This window comes from Papio anubis, chromosome 6, assembly GCF_008728515.1.
Source record: "Papio anubis isolate 15944 chromosome 6, Panubis1.0, whole genome shotgun sequence".
Classification (NCBI taxonomy): Eukaryota; Metazoa; Chordata; class Mammalia; order Primates; family Cercopithecidae; genus Papio; species Papio anubis.
This window is the reverse complement of record NC_044981.1, coordinates 75638350-75653795: the sequence shown is the minus strand read 5'-3', so window position 1 is coordinate 75653795 and position 15446 is coordinate 75638350. Positions and strand designations below refer to the sequence as shown.

At 35.0% G+C, this 15446-nt stretch overlaps 1 long non-coding RNA gene across 1 annotated transcript; it reads right to left on the bottom strand.

The window, feature by feature from the left end:
• Window positions 1–2398: 2398 nt before the first annotated feature.
• LOC110743112 lies at window positions 2399–15046 on the bottom strand. Its single transcript, XR_002521625.1, has 3 exons — window positions 14704–15046; window positions 13041–13075; window positions 2399–3319 (listed from the first exon to the last, which is right to left on the bottom strand). It is a non-coding gene; the product is annotated as an uncharacterized LOC110743112 (long non-coding RNA).
• Window positions 15047–15446: the final 400 nt, after the last annotated feature.

Below are 15446 nucleotides of genomic sequence, written 5' to 3'. Positions count from 1 at the left end.
TGAAGAACTGGGCCAGGCATGGTGGCTCACACCCGTAATCCCAGCACTTTGAGAGGCCAAGACAGGCAGATCATAAGGTCAGGAGTTTGAGACCAGCCTGGCCAACATGGTGAAACCCCATCTCTACTACAAATACAAAAGTTAGCCAGGCATTGTGGCAGGGGCCTGTAGTCCCACCTACTCATGAGGCTGAGTCAGGAGAATTGCTTGAACCCAGGAGGTAGAGGTTGGAGTGAACCGAGATCATGCCATTGCACTCCAGCCTAGGTGACAGAGTGAGACTCCATCTCAGAAAACAATAACAAAAAAAAAAAAGGAGGAGGAAGAAGAAGAAGCAGCAGCAGCAGCAGAAGGAGGAGGAGAGGAGGAGGAGGAAGAAGAAGAAAGAAAGAAAGAGAGAAAAAGAGAAAGAAAGAAAGAAAGAAAGAAAGAAAGAAAGAAAGAAAGAAAGAAAGAAAGAAAGGAAGAAAGAGAAAGAAAGAAGAGGAAGAAGAAGAAGAAGAAGGAGGAGGAGGAGGAGGAGGAGGAAGAAGAAGGAAGAAGAAGAAGAAAAGAAGGAAGAAGGAGAAAGAAAGAAGAAGAGGAAGAAGAGAGAAGAAGAAGAAGAAGAAGAAGAAGAAGAAGAAGAAGAAGAAGAAGAAGAAAGAAGAAAGAAGAAGGAAGAAGGAAGAAGGAAGAAGGAAGAAGGAAGAAGGAAGAAAGAAGAAGAAAGAAGAAAGAAGAAAGAACTGGAGTCCGATATTGGAAGGCAGGAAACATCCAGCATGGGAGAAATCTGTGGGCTGGAGGCTAGGCCAGTCTCTCCTTTTCACGTTTTTTTTTCCTGCCTTATATTCGCTGGCAGCTGATTAGATGGTACCCACCCAATTAAGGATGAGTCTGCCTTTCCCAGTCTACTGACTCAAATGTTAATCTCCTTTGGCAACACCCTCACAGACACACCCAGGATCAATAGTTTGTATCCTTCAGTTCAATCAAGTTGACATTCAGTATTAACCATCACTCCTATGTGAACTTCTTGGGGGGAAGAAAAAACTACGTGAAAATTTATTCCAACTAATTTGAGAGTAAAATTAAGAGCTCCTGAGTAATGGTGGTTAAAAAGTATTGGCAGATAAAATATGATTTTCTCAATAATTTTTTAATACCTATTTTCTTATTCAACTAAATATACAAAAATAATTATAAGATAGAATGTATATAAAAAACACAATTAACTGTATGTTAAACCCATATCGTATTTAGAAAAACTGGGAATGGGGAAGAGAATATGCCACAAGACTAGCTCCTTTTATGGTTATGTATATGGGACAGAGTAGGAAAGATACTGCAATTTTATGCTTTTTGAATTTTGAACCATATGAATGTGCTACCGATTAAAAAAACATTATTTTTCTAAAGAGACAAGAGATCGAATATTTTGAATAAAAGGAACTTGGATTTTTACCTCACAGTGCAAACACGCATTTTAAATAAATTGAAAACTTAAATGTAAAATTCAAAGCTAGGAAATATTTGAAAATTATTGATAAGCTAACTGATTTGATTATGCACAGGACCATTTAAACTATATAGTTAGAGTCATTTGAAAAAGTCTTAAAATTTTATTTATGTAATTGGCTACATTAAAAATTGTTTTCTGTGCATTTATAAATTGAATGGCAAAAAAAGACTAGAAAAATATTTATAAAAATTATAGAAGAGTGCTAATATTATATGCCAGGAACTCATAAATCAGTAAAATAAATATTTAACATTCTTTAGATAATATGGCAAAGAACAAGAAAAAAACAATTTACTACAGAAAAAAAGAAAACAGAACAGATGGGAAATAGTTGACCACATATTAAATTGAAGATATGCAACCCTAAGTAAAAAAGATGACATTTTTAGTACGTCAAGTTGGCTAAAACTTGCCTTTACATTGCCCTTTCCCCCCTGCCATAAGACCAAAATAGGAGCTTTTCCTTCAGCCTTATCCCAAAATGCAGAACACATGGAACAGAGTCAAAGCTGGTCTTCAGCCAACACGTACATGAGAGAGAAATAAAGGCTGGTTATTACCGGCCACTGTGATTTCAGTGGTTATACATGTTCACAATATGACTTAGCAAAAGCTAATACAGTAACCATAAATGCAAAGATAACAAAAGACTGAAATGAGTTATAATATTGAAGAAAAGAATTTGTAACCTGCTACAAATAAAAATAGGCAATATAAACTCACGAACAAAGAAAATGTAATAATGCAATTTTAGTAAGAATGCCTTGATTATATTTTATTTATTGGCACATCGGTTCTTTGGGTTTCTTTTTAAGTGAAGGACTATTTCAAATGGAAATGAATATATATATATATATATATATATATATATATATATATTTTTTTTTTTTTTTACTTTTTTCAAGACAGGGAAGACTTCCGGGGAAGTGTGGGAGAAAAGAGAGAATTGGGAAGAATATAATCAATCCCTTGCAGAGTGCGATAAACATTAGGGTAGTTATAGGAGGTGCAGGCTAGGGCATGAAGGTTGAATGCTGAACTGAAGCATCTACGGAGGTCCAATGAAAACCCAAGGAATGAACATCTAACTGATGTCACCTAACATGTTTTACACAGGGTTTTTCAGTAAAATATATGCATAAATTAAATGCTAATAATTATAAGAAAGTATATCTAGAATCTAATGAAGATAACCTTTGGCTCCATTCAGTTATAATCATAGGCTCTCTGAATAAGAAGGGGCTTCAAATGTCATTTGTTATTTCAATTCTATTTTAGTAACTTCCTTACACAACTCTATCAGGACCAAAATTTATAAAACAAAATTTTTGTCTTGCAATTTCCAAAACCATGAGTACTACAAATGAATACTAGGTCTTCCACATATTATTAAACTATTTTGATGGTTGAGAGGAATGAAAAAGAGATATTGTTCAATCTGGAGTCCATAATTGCCAAAGATGGATGCATCAAGAATGATGGTAAACATTTTCAACACCTGCTTCCTCTTCCCAGAATATGTCATCATTATCATAAAAATAAATGTATTGGCTATTAAATAGGCTCTTTACTACATGGGTTCCAATTTACCAGAAATTAGATTGTATTTAATAAAAATATAACAAATTACATATAGAAAACTTTCATATGACATATTACCTTGTTTAATCAGGTTTTAGGAACTTCTCCATGCCTCAGAGGATTACACTGAATATTCAGAACATCAAACACCCTTTTTGAGAACAGAGCTATTATATTTTTGGGTTGTTAATAAAATAGATGCTATAGGAATTAACAGCTCACCAGCTTCCATCCCTGTGAAATAAAGAAGAAACATTGTGGCTGGTAGTTAGAAATGTCCTTCACAGAAAAGTAATGCAGAATTTATTTTAAAATATTTTGTTATAAAACATAACCACAAGAAGCATAATTTAATAAAATATCTTTTTAAAGTAACAAATATGCTACTGAAAAATGACACACGACATCTCAATGCAGATAAAGGAAAACATTTTTGTTAGAAAACCTGCTGACCTCATCACGTGACTTTAATATTAAAATGTGATGAACTTGAAGAATAATGAACAACAAAAACTGTGTCACTGTTAAATAATGGAAAGTGAGAAATAACACGAAGCATAAAACTTTTTTCTGCTTATGGCTTTATAGATTCTGTACAAAAGGCAAAATATGTTTAATCTCCACACAGGAAGGAACTAAACACATTGAGACCTGGCATGATACACATTCGGGGTCAGAAGTTACGGATACATGTCAGCATATAGAACTTTTGGCAGTTCTATTCTCAGAGGTGTCATTGAGCTTGATGGAATGAGGCCTATCCAGAATAGGAGGGTATATCTTGTCCAAAAAAAATGTGAGAACAACAGTGAATATCACAAATGCAAGCATTTCTAAACAGGCCGTGTAAATAAGGTAAAAGGAGATTAGAAAGCAACTAAGAAAGGCAGAAAAATAATATCTGATCATTATATGTGTCTGAATTGTATACCTATCTTCCAGACATAAGCTATGAATACTGTTTCCCTGACACAGATAGGAAAGAAATAATTAAAATCCTCTCTCTTCACAGATGACATGATCTTCTATAGAGAGAATCCTAAGGAATCCACTAAAAAATTATTAGAACTAATAAATGTTTTCAGCAAGTTTGCAGGATACAAGATCAATATTTAAAAATTGTGCTTCTATATTCTTGCAACAAAGAGTCTGAACATGAAATTAAGAAACGAGTTCTTGGCTGTTTGTACTTTTTTTTTTCTTTTTTTTTTTTTTTTTAAAGAAACATCTGTTCATCTTTGCCCAGTTTTTAGTGGGTTTTTTTTTTTCTTGTTTACTTGTTTGAGCTACTTGTAGATTCTGGATATAAGTCCTTTGTCAGAGTAATAATTTGCAAATATCTTCTCCCATTCTGTAGGTTGCCTGATTATTCTGTTGATTATGTCTTTTGCTGTGCAGGAGCATTTTAGTTTAATTAAGTCTGTTTGCCTATTTTTGCTTTTGTTGCTAGTGCTTTTGGGTTTCATCATAAATTCTTTCCATAGAGCAACGTCCAGAAGAATTTTTTCTAGATTTTCTTCTAGAATTTTTATAGTTTCTGGTCTTATGTTTAGGGTCTTTAATCCATCTTGAGTTAATTTTTGTATATAGTAAGAGAGAGGGGTCCAGCTTTATTCTTCCACAGATAGCTAGCCAGTTTTCCCAGCATCATTTATTGAAAAGTATGTCCTTTCCCCATTGTTTATTTTTGTAAACTTTATCAAAGATCCATTGGTTATAGGTATATGACTTTATTTCTGGGTTCTCTGTTCCATTTCACTGATCCATGTACCTATTTTTGTGCCAGTACCATGCAGTTTTTATTAGTATGGCCTTGTAATATAATTTGAAGTTAGGCAATGTAATGCTTCCAGATTTGTTCTTTCTGCTTAGGAGTGCTTTGGCTATTTGGGCTTTCTGTTGTTGTTCCATATGAATTTTAGGATTTTTTTTTTTAATTCTGTGAAGGAAGACATTGGTAATTTGATAGGAACCACATTGAATCTGTAGATTGCTTTGGGCAATATGGCCATTTTAATATTATTGATTCTTCTAATCCATGAGCATGGGATATTTTTCTATTTTATTGGGCCAGCTACAATTTATTTCATCAGTGTTTTGTAGTTTCTGTTGTAGAGATCTTTGTTAAATGTATTCATAAGTGTTTAACATTTTTTTGTGTGACTACTGTAAATAGGATTGAGTTCTTAATTTGGTTCTCAGTTTGAACATTATTGGTGTATATAAATGCTACTAATTTTTGTAAATTGATTTTGTATCCTGAGACTTTACAGAAGTTGCTTATTAACTCTAGGAGTCTTCTGGAGGAGCCTTTAGGATTTTCTAAGTATATGGTTGTGTCATCAACAAACAGAGATAATTGGACATCCTCTTTTCTAATTTGGATGTCTTTTATTTCTTTTCTTGCTTCATTGTTCTGGCTTGGGCTACCAGTACTATGTTGAATAAGAGTGATGAGAGTGGACATCCTTTTCTTGTTCTAGTCCTGAGGTGAAATGCTTTCAAATTTTCCTCATTCAGTATGATGTTGACTATGCGGTTTGATATATGGCTATTATTTTGAGATGTATTCCATTTATGCCTAGTTTGTTGAGGATGTTTTTAAATTATGAAGTGATGTTGCATTTTATCAAATACTTATTTTACATCTACTGAGATGATCAGAAAGTTTTTGTTCTTTGTTCTGTTTACATGGTGAATCATGTTTATTAATTTGCATATGTTGAACCATCCTTGCCTCCCTGGAATTAAGCCCACTTGATTGTGATGGATTTTTTTTTTCTTTTTTTTTTTGATGTTCTGTTGGATTCAGTTTGATAATATTTTGTTGAGGATATTTGCTTCTACATTTGTCAGGAATATTGGCCTGTAGGTTTCTTTTCTTGTTATGTCCTTGTCTGATTTTTCATATGAGGCTAACACTGAATTTATAGAATGAGTTAGGGAGAGATTCCTACTCCTTAATTTTTTGGAATAGTTTCAGTAAGATTGATATTAGTTCTTTGCACGTCTGGTAAAATTTGGCTGTGTATCTGTTTGGTCCTGGTGTTTTTTGTTGTTGTTGGGAGATTTTTTATTACCGATTTGATTTCATTACTAAGTATTCCAATAAACATATTTAAAAAATCCTGAACATCACTAATCATCAGAGAAGAGCAAATTAAAACCACAATGAGATATTATCTTATATCAGTCAGAGTGGCTATTATTACAAAGTTAAAAAACAACATATGTTACTATGGATACAGAGTAAAGAGAAGGCTTATACACTGTTGGAGGGAATGTAAATTAGTTCAACCTCTATGGAAAACAGTATGGAGATATTCCAAAGAAGTAAAAATAGAACTACCATTTGATTCAGCAATCCCATTACTGGGTATCTACCTAAAGAAGAAGAATCCATTATATAAGAAAAAAACCCCTGCACTCATATGTTCATTGCAGCACTATTCACAATAGCACAGTCATGGAACCAACCTAAGTGTTCACCAAGGGTTGGTGGACACTTACCACATTTTCTTTAAACACATACATACCACAGTTTCTTTATATGTATACACACACACACACACACACACACACACACACACAGAGTGGAATACTATTCAGCCATAAAAAAAGAATAAAATCATGTCCTTTGCAGCAACATAGATGGAGCTGGAGGCCATTATCCTAAGTAAACTAACTCAGAAGCGGAAAATCAAAGATCACGTGTTCTCATTTATAAGTGGGAACTAAACAATGAGTACACGTGGACATAAAGTTGCAACATAAGTAACATATGTTACTGTGGATACAGAGTAAAGAGAAGGCTTGTACACTGTAGGAGGGAATGTAAATTAGTTCAACCTCTATGGAAAACAATATGGAGATATCCAAAATAAGTAAAAATGGAACTACCATTTGTAGTTCTACATATGTAGTTACATATGAGAAAACTTATACTCTGAAAACTATAAAACATTGTTGAAAGAAATTAAAGAAAATCTAAACAAATGGAAAAATATCCCGTGTTCACAGATCTAAAGACTTAACATTATGATGATGGGCGTACTTTCCAAATTGATCTATAATCCATATCAGAATTGCAGCTGACTTCTTTGCAGAAATTAACAAGATGATTCTAAAAGTCACATTTATTACAAAGGACTTTTATGTTGTTTTTGTTATAATCTTGATACAGAAAAATATAGTAGGAGAAATTACACTGCTCTATTTCAAAATTCACTGCAAAACAAAAAAAAAAGAATTTTAAAAATGAACAAAGCCTCCAAAAAATTTGGGATTATGTTAAACAACCAAAACTAAGAATAATTGGTGATCCCAAGGAAGAAGAGAAATCTAAAAGTATGGAAAACATATTGAAGGGAACAATCAAGAAAATTTCCCTGGCCTTGCTGAAGATCTACACATTCAAATCCAAGAAGCTAGAAGAACACCTGGGAAATCATCACAAAAAGATCATCACCTAGACACATAGTCATCAGGTTATCTAAAGTCAAGATGAAGGAAAGGATTTTAAGAACTGTAAGGCAAAAGCATCAGGTAACCTATAAAGGAAAACCTATCAGATTAACAGCAGATTTCTCAGCAGAAACCCTACAAGCTAGAAGGGATTGGGGTTCTATCTTTAACCTCCTTTAAACAAAACAATTATCAGCCAAGAATTTTGAATCCAGTGAAAATAAGCTTCATAAATGAAGGAAAGATACAGTCTTTTCCAGACAAACAAATGCTGAGAGAATTCACCACTACCAAGCTAGTACTACAAGTATTGCTAAAGAAAAAAAAAAAGTTCTAAATCTCAAAACAAATATTTGAAATACACAAAATAAAATCTTAAAAGTGTACATCTCACAGGATCTATGAAACAATAACACAATGAAAAAACCAAGGTATTCAGGTGACAAATAGCATGGTGAATAGAATAGTACCTCAAATCTCAATAATAACATTGGATGTAAATTGCCTACATGCTCCACTTAAAAGATACAGAATGGCTCTTTCCCTAAGTGGCCTGAGGTAATCTGTGAAAATGGTTCCCTATACATTTGACCCAGAGAATCCCACAAAATCATGTAAATCAAGAGGTTCTAATCTTCGTATTCACCTTAAGAATACTTGTGAAACTGCCCAGGCCATCAAGGGTATGCATATATGAAAAGCCACAAAATATCTGAAAGATATCACCTTACAGAAATGGTGTGTACCATTCCGATGTTACAATGGTGGAGTTGGCAAGTATGCCCAGGCCAAGCAGTGGGGCTAGACACAAGGTTGGTGGCCCAAAAGAGTGCTGAATTTTTGCTGCACATGCTTAAAAATGCAGAGAGTAATGGTGAACTTAAAGGTTTAGATGTAGACTCTCTGGTCATTGAGCATATCTGTTGGGGAACCTGCCCCCAATAATTCAACATTATTTCACATAGGTTCTTTTCTATTTCCCTAAGTGTTGGCTGGTCTGAGAAATAAGTACAAAAGAGAGAAATTTTAAAGCTGAGTATCTGGGGGAGACATCACATGTCGGCAGGTTCCGTGATGCTCCCAAGTTGCAAAACCAGCAAGTTTCTATTAGTGATTTTCAAAAGGAAGGGAGTGTATGAATAGGGTGTGGGTCACAGAGATCACATGCTTCACAAGGTAATAAAATATTACAAGGCAAAGGAGGCAGGGCAAGATCACAGGACCGGGGAGAAATTAAAATTGCTAATGAAGTTTTGGGCACGCACTGTCATTGATAACATCTTATCAGGAGACAGGGTTTGAGAGCAGACAACCGTTCTGACCAAAATTTATTAGGCGGGAATTTCCTCATCCTAATAAGCCTGGGAGCGCTATAGGAGACTGGGGCTTATTTCATCCCTTATCTACAACCGTAAAAGACAGACATTCCCAGAGTGGCCATTTTAGAGACCTACCCCTAGGAATGCATTCTCTTTCTCAGGGCTGCTCCTTGCTGAGAAAAAGAATTCAGCGATAGTTCTATTTGATTTTGAAAGAAGAGAAATATGGCTCTGTTCCACCCAACTCTCAGGTAGCCAGAACTAATGGTTATCTCACTTGTTCCCTAAACATCACTGTTATCCTGTTCTTTTTTCAAAGTGCCCAGATTTTATATTGTTTAAACAATTTGTGCAGTTAACACAATCATCACAGGGTCCTGAGGCAACATACATCCTCAGCTTACGAAGATGATGGGATTAAGAGATTAAAGTAAAGACAGGCATAGGAAATCACAAAAATATTGATTGGGGAAGTGATAAATGTCCATGAAATCTTTACAATTTATGTTCAGAGATTGCAGTAAAGACAGGTGTAAGAAATTATAAAAGTATTAATTTGGGAACTAATAAATGTCCATGAAATCTTCACAATTTATGTTCTTCTGCCGTGGCTTCAGCCAGTCCCTCTATTCGGGGTCCCTGACTTCCCGCAACACATATCCAAGTGAATAAAGCACCTAAGATGTGCTGCTGGACCTATGGAGCTCATAGTCAGACTAACCCATACATGAGGTCTCCCTGCTACATTGAGATGATCCTTATTGAAAAGAAACAGATTGTTCCTAAACCAGAAGAGGAGGTTGCCCAGAAGAAAAAGATATTCCAGAAGAAACTGATGAAACAAAAATTTATGGCATGGGAGTAAATTCAGCATTAAACTAAATGCAATTAAAAGGAAAAAGAAAAGACACAGAATGGCAGAATGGATGAGAATTCAGCAAACAAGTATCTGCTGTTTCCAAGAGACTCACCTGACACATAAGGATTCACATAAACTTAAGGTAAATGGGGTAGAAAAACATACTCCATGCAAATGGACACCAAAAGCAAGCAGGAGTAGCTATTCTTGTATCAGAAAAAACAAACTTTAAAGCAGCAGCAGTTAAAAAAGACAAAGAGGCACATTATATAATGATAAAAGGCCTAGTTCAACAGGAAAGTATCACAATCCCAAATATATATGCACCTAATACTGAAGCTCCCAGATTTATAAAAACAATTATTATTAGACCTAAGAGACGAGGTAGACAGCAATGCAATAATATTGGGGGACTTTTCTCCACTGACATAACATTAAATGTCTACATCAAAAAGTCTGAAAGAGCACAAAGAGACAATCAAAGCTCATACCTCAAGGAACTAGAGAAACAAGAACAAACCAAACCCAGCAAAAGTAAAGAAATAACAAAGAGCCTAGAAGAACTAAATGAAATTTAAACAACAACAACAAAAAGACAATACAAAAGGCAAATAAAACAAAACCTGGTTCTTTGAAAAGATAAACAAAACTGATAGACCATTAGCAAGATTAACCAAGAAGAGAGAAGGTCCAAATAGCTCAATTAGAAATGAAACAGGAGATATGTCAACCAAAACCACAGAAGTACAAAAGATCATTAAAGGTTACTATGAACAACTTTACATGCACAAACTAGAACACCTAGAGGAGATGGATAAATTCTTGGAAACATATAATCTTTCTAGATTAGACCAGAAATAAAGAGAGAGTCACCAGACAAATAACAAGCAGTAAGATTGAAATGGTAATTTGAGTTACCAAACAAAAAAATTCCAGGACTGGCCGGGCGCGGTGGCTCAAGCCTGTAATCCCAGCACTTTGGGAGGCCGAGACGGGTGGATCACGAGGTCAGGAGATCAAGACCATCCTGGCTAACACGGTGAAACCCCGTCTCCACTAAAAAATACAAAAAACTAGCCAGGCGAGGTGGCGGGTGCCTGTAGTCCCAGCTACTTGGGAGGCTGAGGCAGGAGAATGGCGTAAACCCAGGAGGCGGAGCTTGCAGTGAGCTGAGATCCGGCCACTGCACTCCAGCCTGGGCGACAGAGCAAGACTCCGTCTCAAAAAAAAAAAAAAAAAAAAAAAATTCCAGGACCAGATGGATTCACAGATGAATTTTATCAGACATTCAAAGAAGAATTGGTACCAATCCTATTGACACTATTTCACAAATAGAGAAAGAAGGAATCCTCCCTAAATCATTCTATGAAGCCAATATCACCCTAATGCCAAAAACAGGAAAGAACATAATGAAAAAGGAAAAATATAGACCAAGATCCCTGACGAACATAGATACAAAAATCCTCAACAAAATAATAGCTAACTGAATCCAACATCAAATCAAAAAGATAATCCACCATGATCAAGTTTGTTTCATACCAGTGATGCAGGGATTGTTTAACATACTCACGTCAATAAATGTGACACACCATATAAACAGAATCAAAAACAAAACTCACATGATCATCTCAATAGAGGTAGAAAAAGCATTTGAAAAAATCCAGCATCTCTTTATGATTAAAACCCTCAGCAAAATCGGCATAGAAGGGACACACATCGAGGTAACAAAAGCTATCTATGATAAATCCATAGCCAACATTATACAGAAAAGAGAGAAGTTGAAAGCATTCCCCCTGAGAACTAGAACAAGATAAGGATGCCCACTTTCACCACTTCTATTCAACATAGTACTGAAATTCCTAGCCAGAGCAATCATATAAGAACAAGAAATAAAGGGCATCCAAATTGGTAAAGACAAGGTCAAACTGTTGCTGTTTGCTGCTGATATGATCACATAAAGAAAGAGTTCCTAGAAGTGGCAAATAAATTCAGCACTTTCAGAATACAAAATTAATGTACACAAATCAATAGCTCTGCTATACACCAACAGTGACCAAGCTGAGAATCAAATAAAGAACTCAACACCTTTTACAACAGCTAAAAATTACTTACGAATATACCTAAAGAAGGACCTCTACAAAAAACAAACAAACAAAAAAAAACACTACAAAACCCTGCTTAAAAAAATCATAGACAACACAAACAAATGGAAACACATCCCATACTTAGGAATGGGTAGAATCAGTATGGTGAAAATGACCATACTGCCAAAAGAAATCTACAAATTCAACACAATTCCCACCAAAATACCATCATCAGTCTTCACACATCTAGGAAAAACAATCCAAAATTCATATGCAACCAAAAAGAGAGCCCACATGGCCAAAGCAAGACTAAGCGAAATGAACAAATCTGGAGGCATCATATTACGTGACTTCCAACTATACTATAAGGTCATAGTCAACAAAATAGCATGGTACTTGTATAAAAATAGGTATATAGACCAATGGAACAGAATAAAGAATTAGAAATCAACCCAAATACTTACAGTTAACTTACCTTCAACAGAGCAAACAAAAACATAAAGGGTGAAAGGATACACTATATAACAAGTGGTGCTGGGATAATTGGCAAGTCACATGTAGAAGAATGAAACTGGATCCTCATTTCTCATCTTATACAAAAATCAACTTAAGATGGATTAAATACTTAAATAGAAGACCTGAAACCATAAAAATTCTAGAAGATAACATTCAAAAAACCCTTCTAGACTTTGAGGCAAAGACTTCATGATCAAGAACCCAAAAGTACATGTAACAAAAACAAAGATAAATAGATGGGGCTTGATTAAACTAAAATGCTTCTGCACAGCAAAAGGAACAATCAACACAGTAAACAAACCACCCACAGAGTGGGAGAAAATCTTCACAATCTATGGCTGACAAAAGATTAATATCCTGACTCTACAAGGAACTCAAACAAATCAGCAAGAAAAGAAAACAAACAATTCCATCAAAAAGTGGGCTATGGACATGAATAGACAGTTCTCAAAAAAAAGATATACACATGGTCAACAAACATATGAAAAAATGTTCAACCTCACTAATGATCAGGTAAATGCATATCAAAATGACAATGTGATACCACTTTACTCCTGCAAGAATGACCATAATCAAAAAATCAAAAAATAATAGAAGTTGGCGTATATGTGGTGAAAAGGGAACATTTTTACATTGTTGGTGGGAATGCAAACTAGTACAACCACTATGGAAAATAGTGTGGGGATTCCCTAAAGAACTAAAAGTAGACCTACCATTTAATCCAGCAATCCCACTCCTGGGTATCTACCTAGAGGAAAAGAAGTCATTATATGAAAAAGATACTTGAGCATGCATGTTTATAGAAGCATAATTTGCAATTGCAAAGATATGGAACCAGCCCAAATCCCCATCAATCAATGAGTAGATAAAGAAAATATGATATATATATATATATATATACACACACACACACACACACACACACTATATACACAGACCATGGAATACTACTCAGCCATAAAAAGGAACGAAATAATGAATTCACAGCAACCCAGATTGAATTGGAGACCATTATTCTAAGTGAAGTAATTCAGGAATGGAAAACCAAACATTGTATGTTCTCACTCATAAATGGGAGCTAAGCTATGAGGATGCAAAGGAATAAGAATGATACAATGGACATTGAGGACTCAGGGGAAAGGAGGGCAGAGGTGATGGATAAAAGACATTGGATATGGCGTATGGTGCTCTGGTGATGGGTGCACCAAAATCTCATAAGTCACCAATAGAGAACTTATTCATGTAACAAAACACCACTTGTTCCCCAAAACCCTATTGAAACAAACATAAAATAAAATCAGCAAAAAATAGCATGCAGCATCTACCAATGTCTAAAGGCCCTTAGATAGTTTATTTTCAGAAGTCTTCTGAATAGATGGATGCCCTCTCTGGTCCTCATTAATATTCCAAAGAGAAACACAGTTTAAGCATCATTTTCTCCTCCACATAGAGATCTGGTGTTTTTCCTCTTCTAATCTCTTTTTTTAACTGGACTATGTACTATGTTATATTGTCTTCTAATTATTCATAGACCTATGTTATTATTACCTCAAAAAGATTCATTTTCTGAAGGCAGGAATTATTCATTTACTTCTATTTTATGACCCACAGTGCTGTGTGCATCAAAAATTCAATGCCTTAGTTGACTAATACACTATTTTATTGCCTTTGGCATTGCATAAGAAATGTCACAGAACTGTTAATGATGTTTAAAATAATAGTAAGAGAGTAACTCAAAATTAGAGGATTACCATATCATAAATAAAATATATTTTAGAACAGCCTAGAAGCAAGCCTTATTTAAAATATTATTTTAAAATTTCACAAATAACTAGAACTTTAATGTCCACCAGAATGCAGGTTTGAATGGAAAGGTTGATACTGGGTTCTAAGTTGGTTTTCCATTCCTTGGTCATAAAAGCTAACTGTACCACTCCTGAAAACCACAGGTTATTTTGGCATTTCTTTGGATTTATAATACAAGCAGCACATTATTTCCAGTGCCTGGGCTGCCTGAAATAAGAAGTTCTACCTTGGTGTTGCAGGCAGTTAATGACTAGATGAACCCCAGTCAGGCAAGAAGGCAGTTTTAGTCTTTCCACATGCCAAGCCTAAAGCAAAGGTGGCTAGAAATGGACCTAGAGAGTCTCGCAAAAACACGAACTAACTTGAACCTCACTTAAATATAAACCAAACGTCATCATGAGGTTTGAAATAATCTAAACTCCCATATTTCTTTAGTAGTTCTGTTTTGTTGTTGTTGTTGTTGTTGTTATTGCTGTTGTTTTTAATACCCTTCAAACTTTTCTGGGTTATAGTCTAAACTAGAAGTGCCAGAATAACAACACAAATACTGCTATTATTTTCATGGCCTACCCAGAGTGGGAAACACTGGAAATATCAAGACACCATAATTAAAGTTCATCAAATTACAATTTCTGTAACAAAGAATACAAATAACGAATAACAACACAAATGTTACCATTATTTTCATGACTTACCCAGAGTGGGAAGCACTGGAAATATCAAGACACCATAATTAAAGTTCATCAAATTACAATTTCTGTAACAAAGAATACAAATAATAAGACAGTAGCCAGTGTGACTTTGACAGTGACTAAGTCTGATACCCACTGATGGATTTTTTTTTCTTTTTTTTTTTCGAGATGGAGTCTCACTCTGTCACCCAAGCTGGAGAGCAGTGGTGCAATCTTGCCTCACTGCAACCTCTGTCTTTGGGTTCAAGAGATTCTCCTGCCTCATTCTCCCAAGTAGCTGGGACTACAGGCATGAGCCATCATGCCTGGCTAATTTTTGTAATTTTAGTAAAGACAAGGTTTTGCCATATTGGCCCAGGCTAGTCTCAAACTCCTTATCTCAAGTGATCTGCCCACCTCAGCCTCCCAAAATGCTGGGATTACAGGTGTGAGCCACCATGACCAGGGCTGGATTTTTTTTTTTTTTTTAAGTTCATGTATATAGAAATCTGGAAATGGAAAAGAAATGAAACTGCTTATTTGGGAATAACTGAAAAGCAACGTTGTGAGCATATGTAGATGAAATCTAAATCTTGGTATCCAATTTAACTATTAATATCATCACGGTTCCTGTTAAAAGTT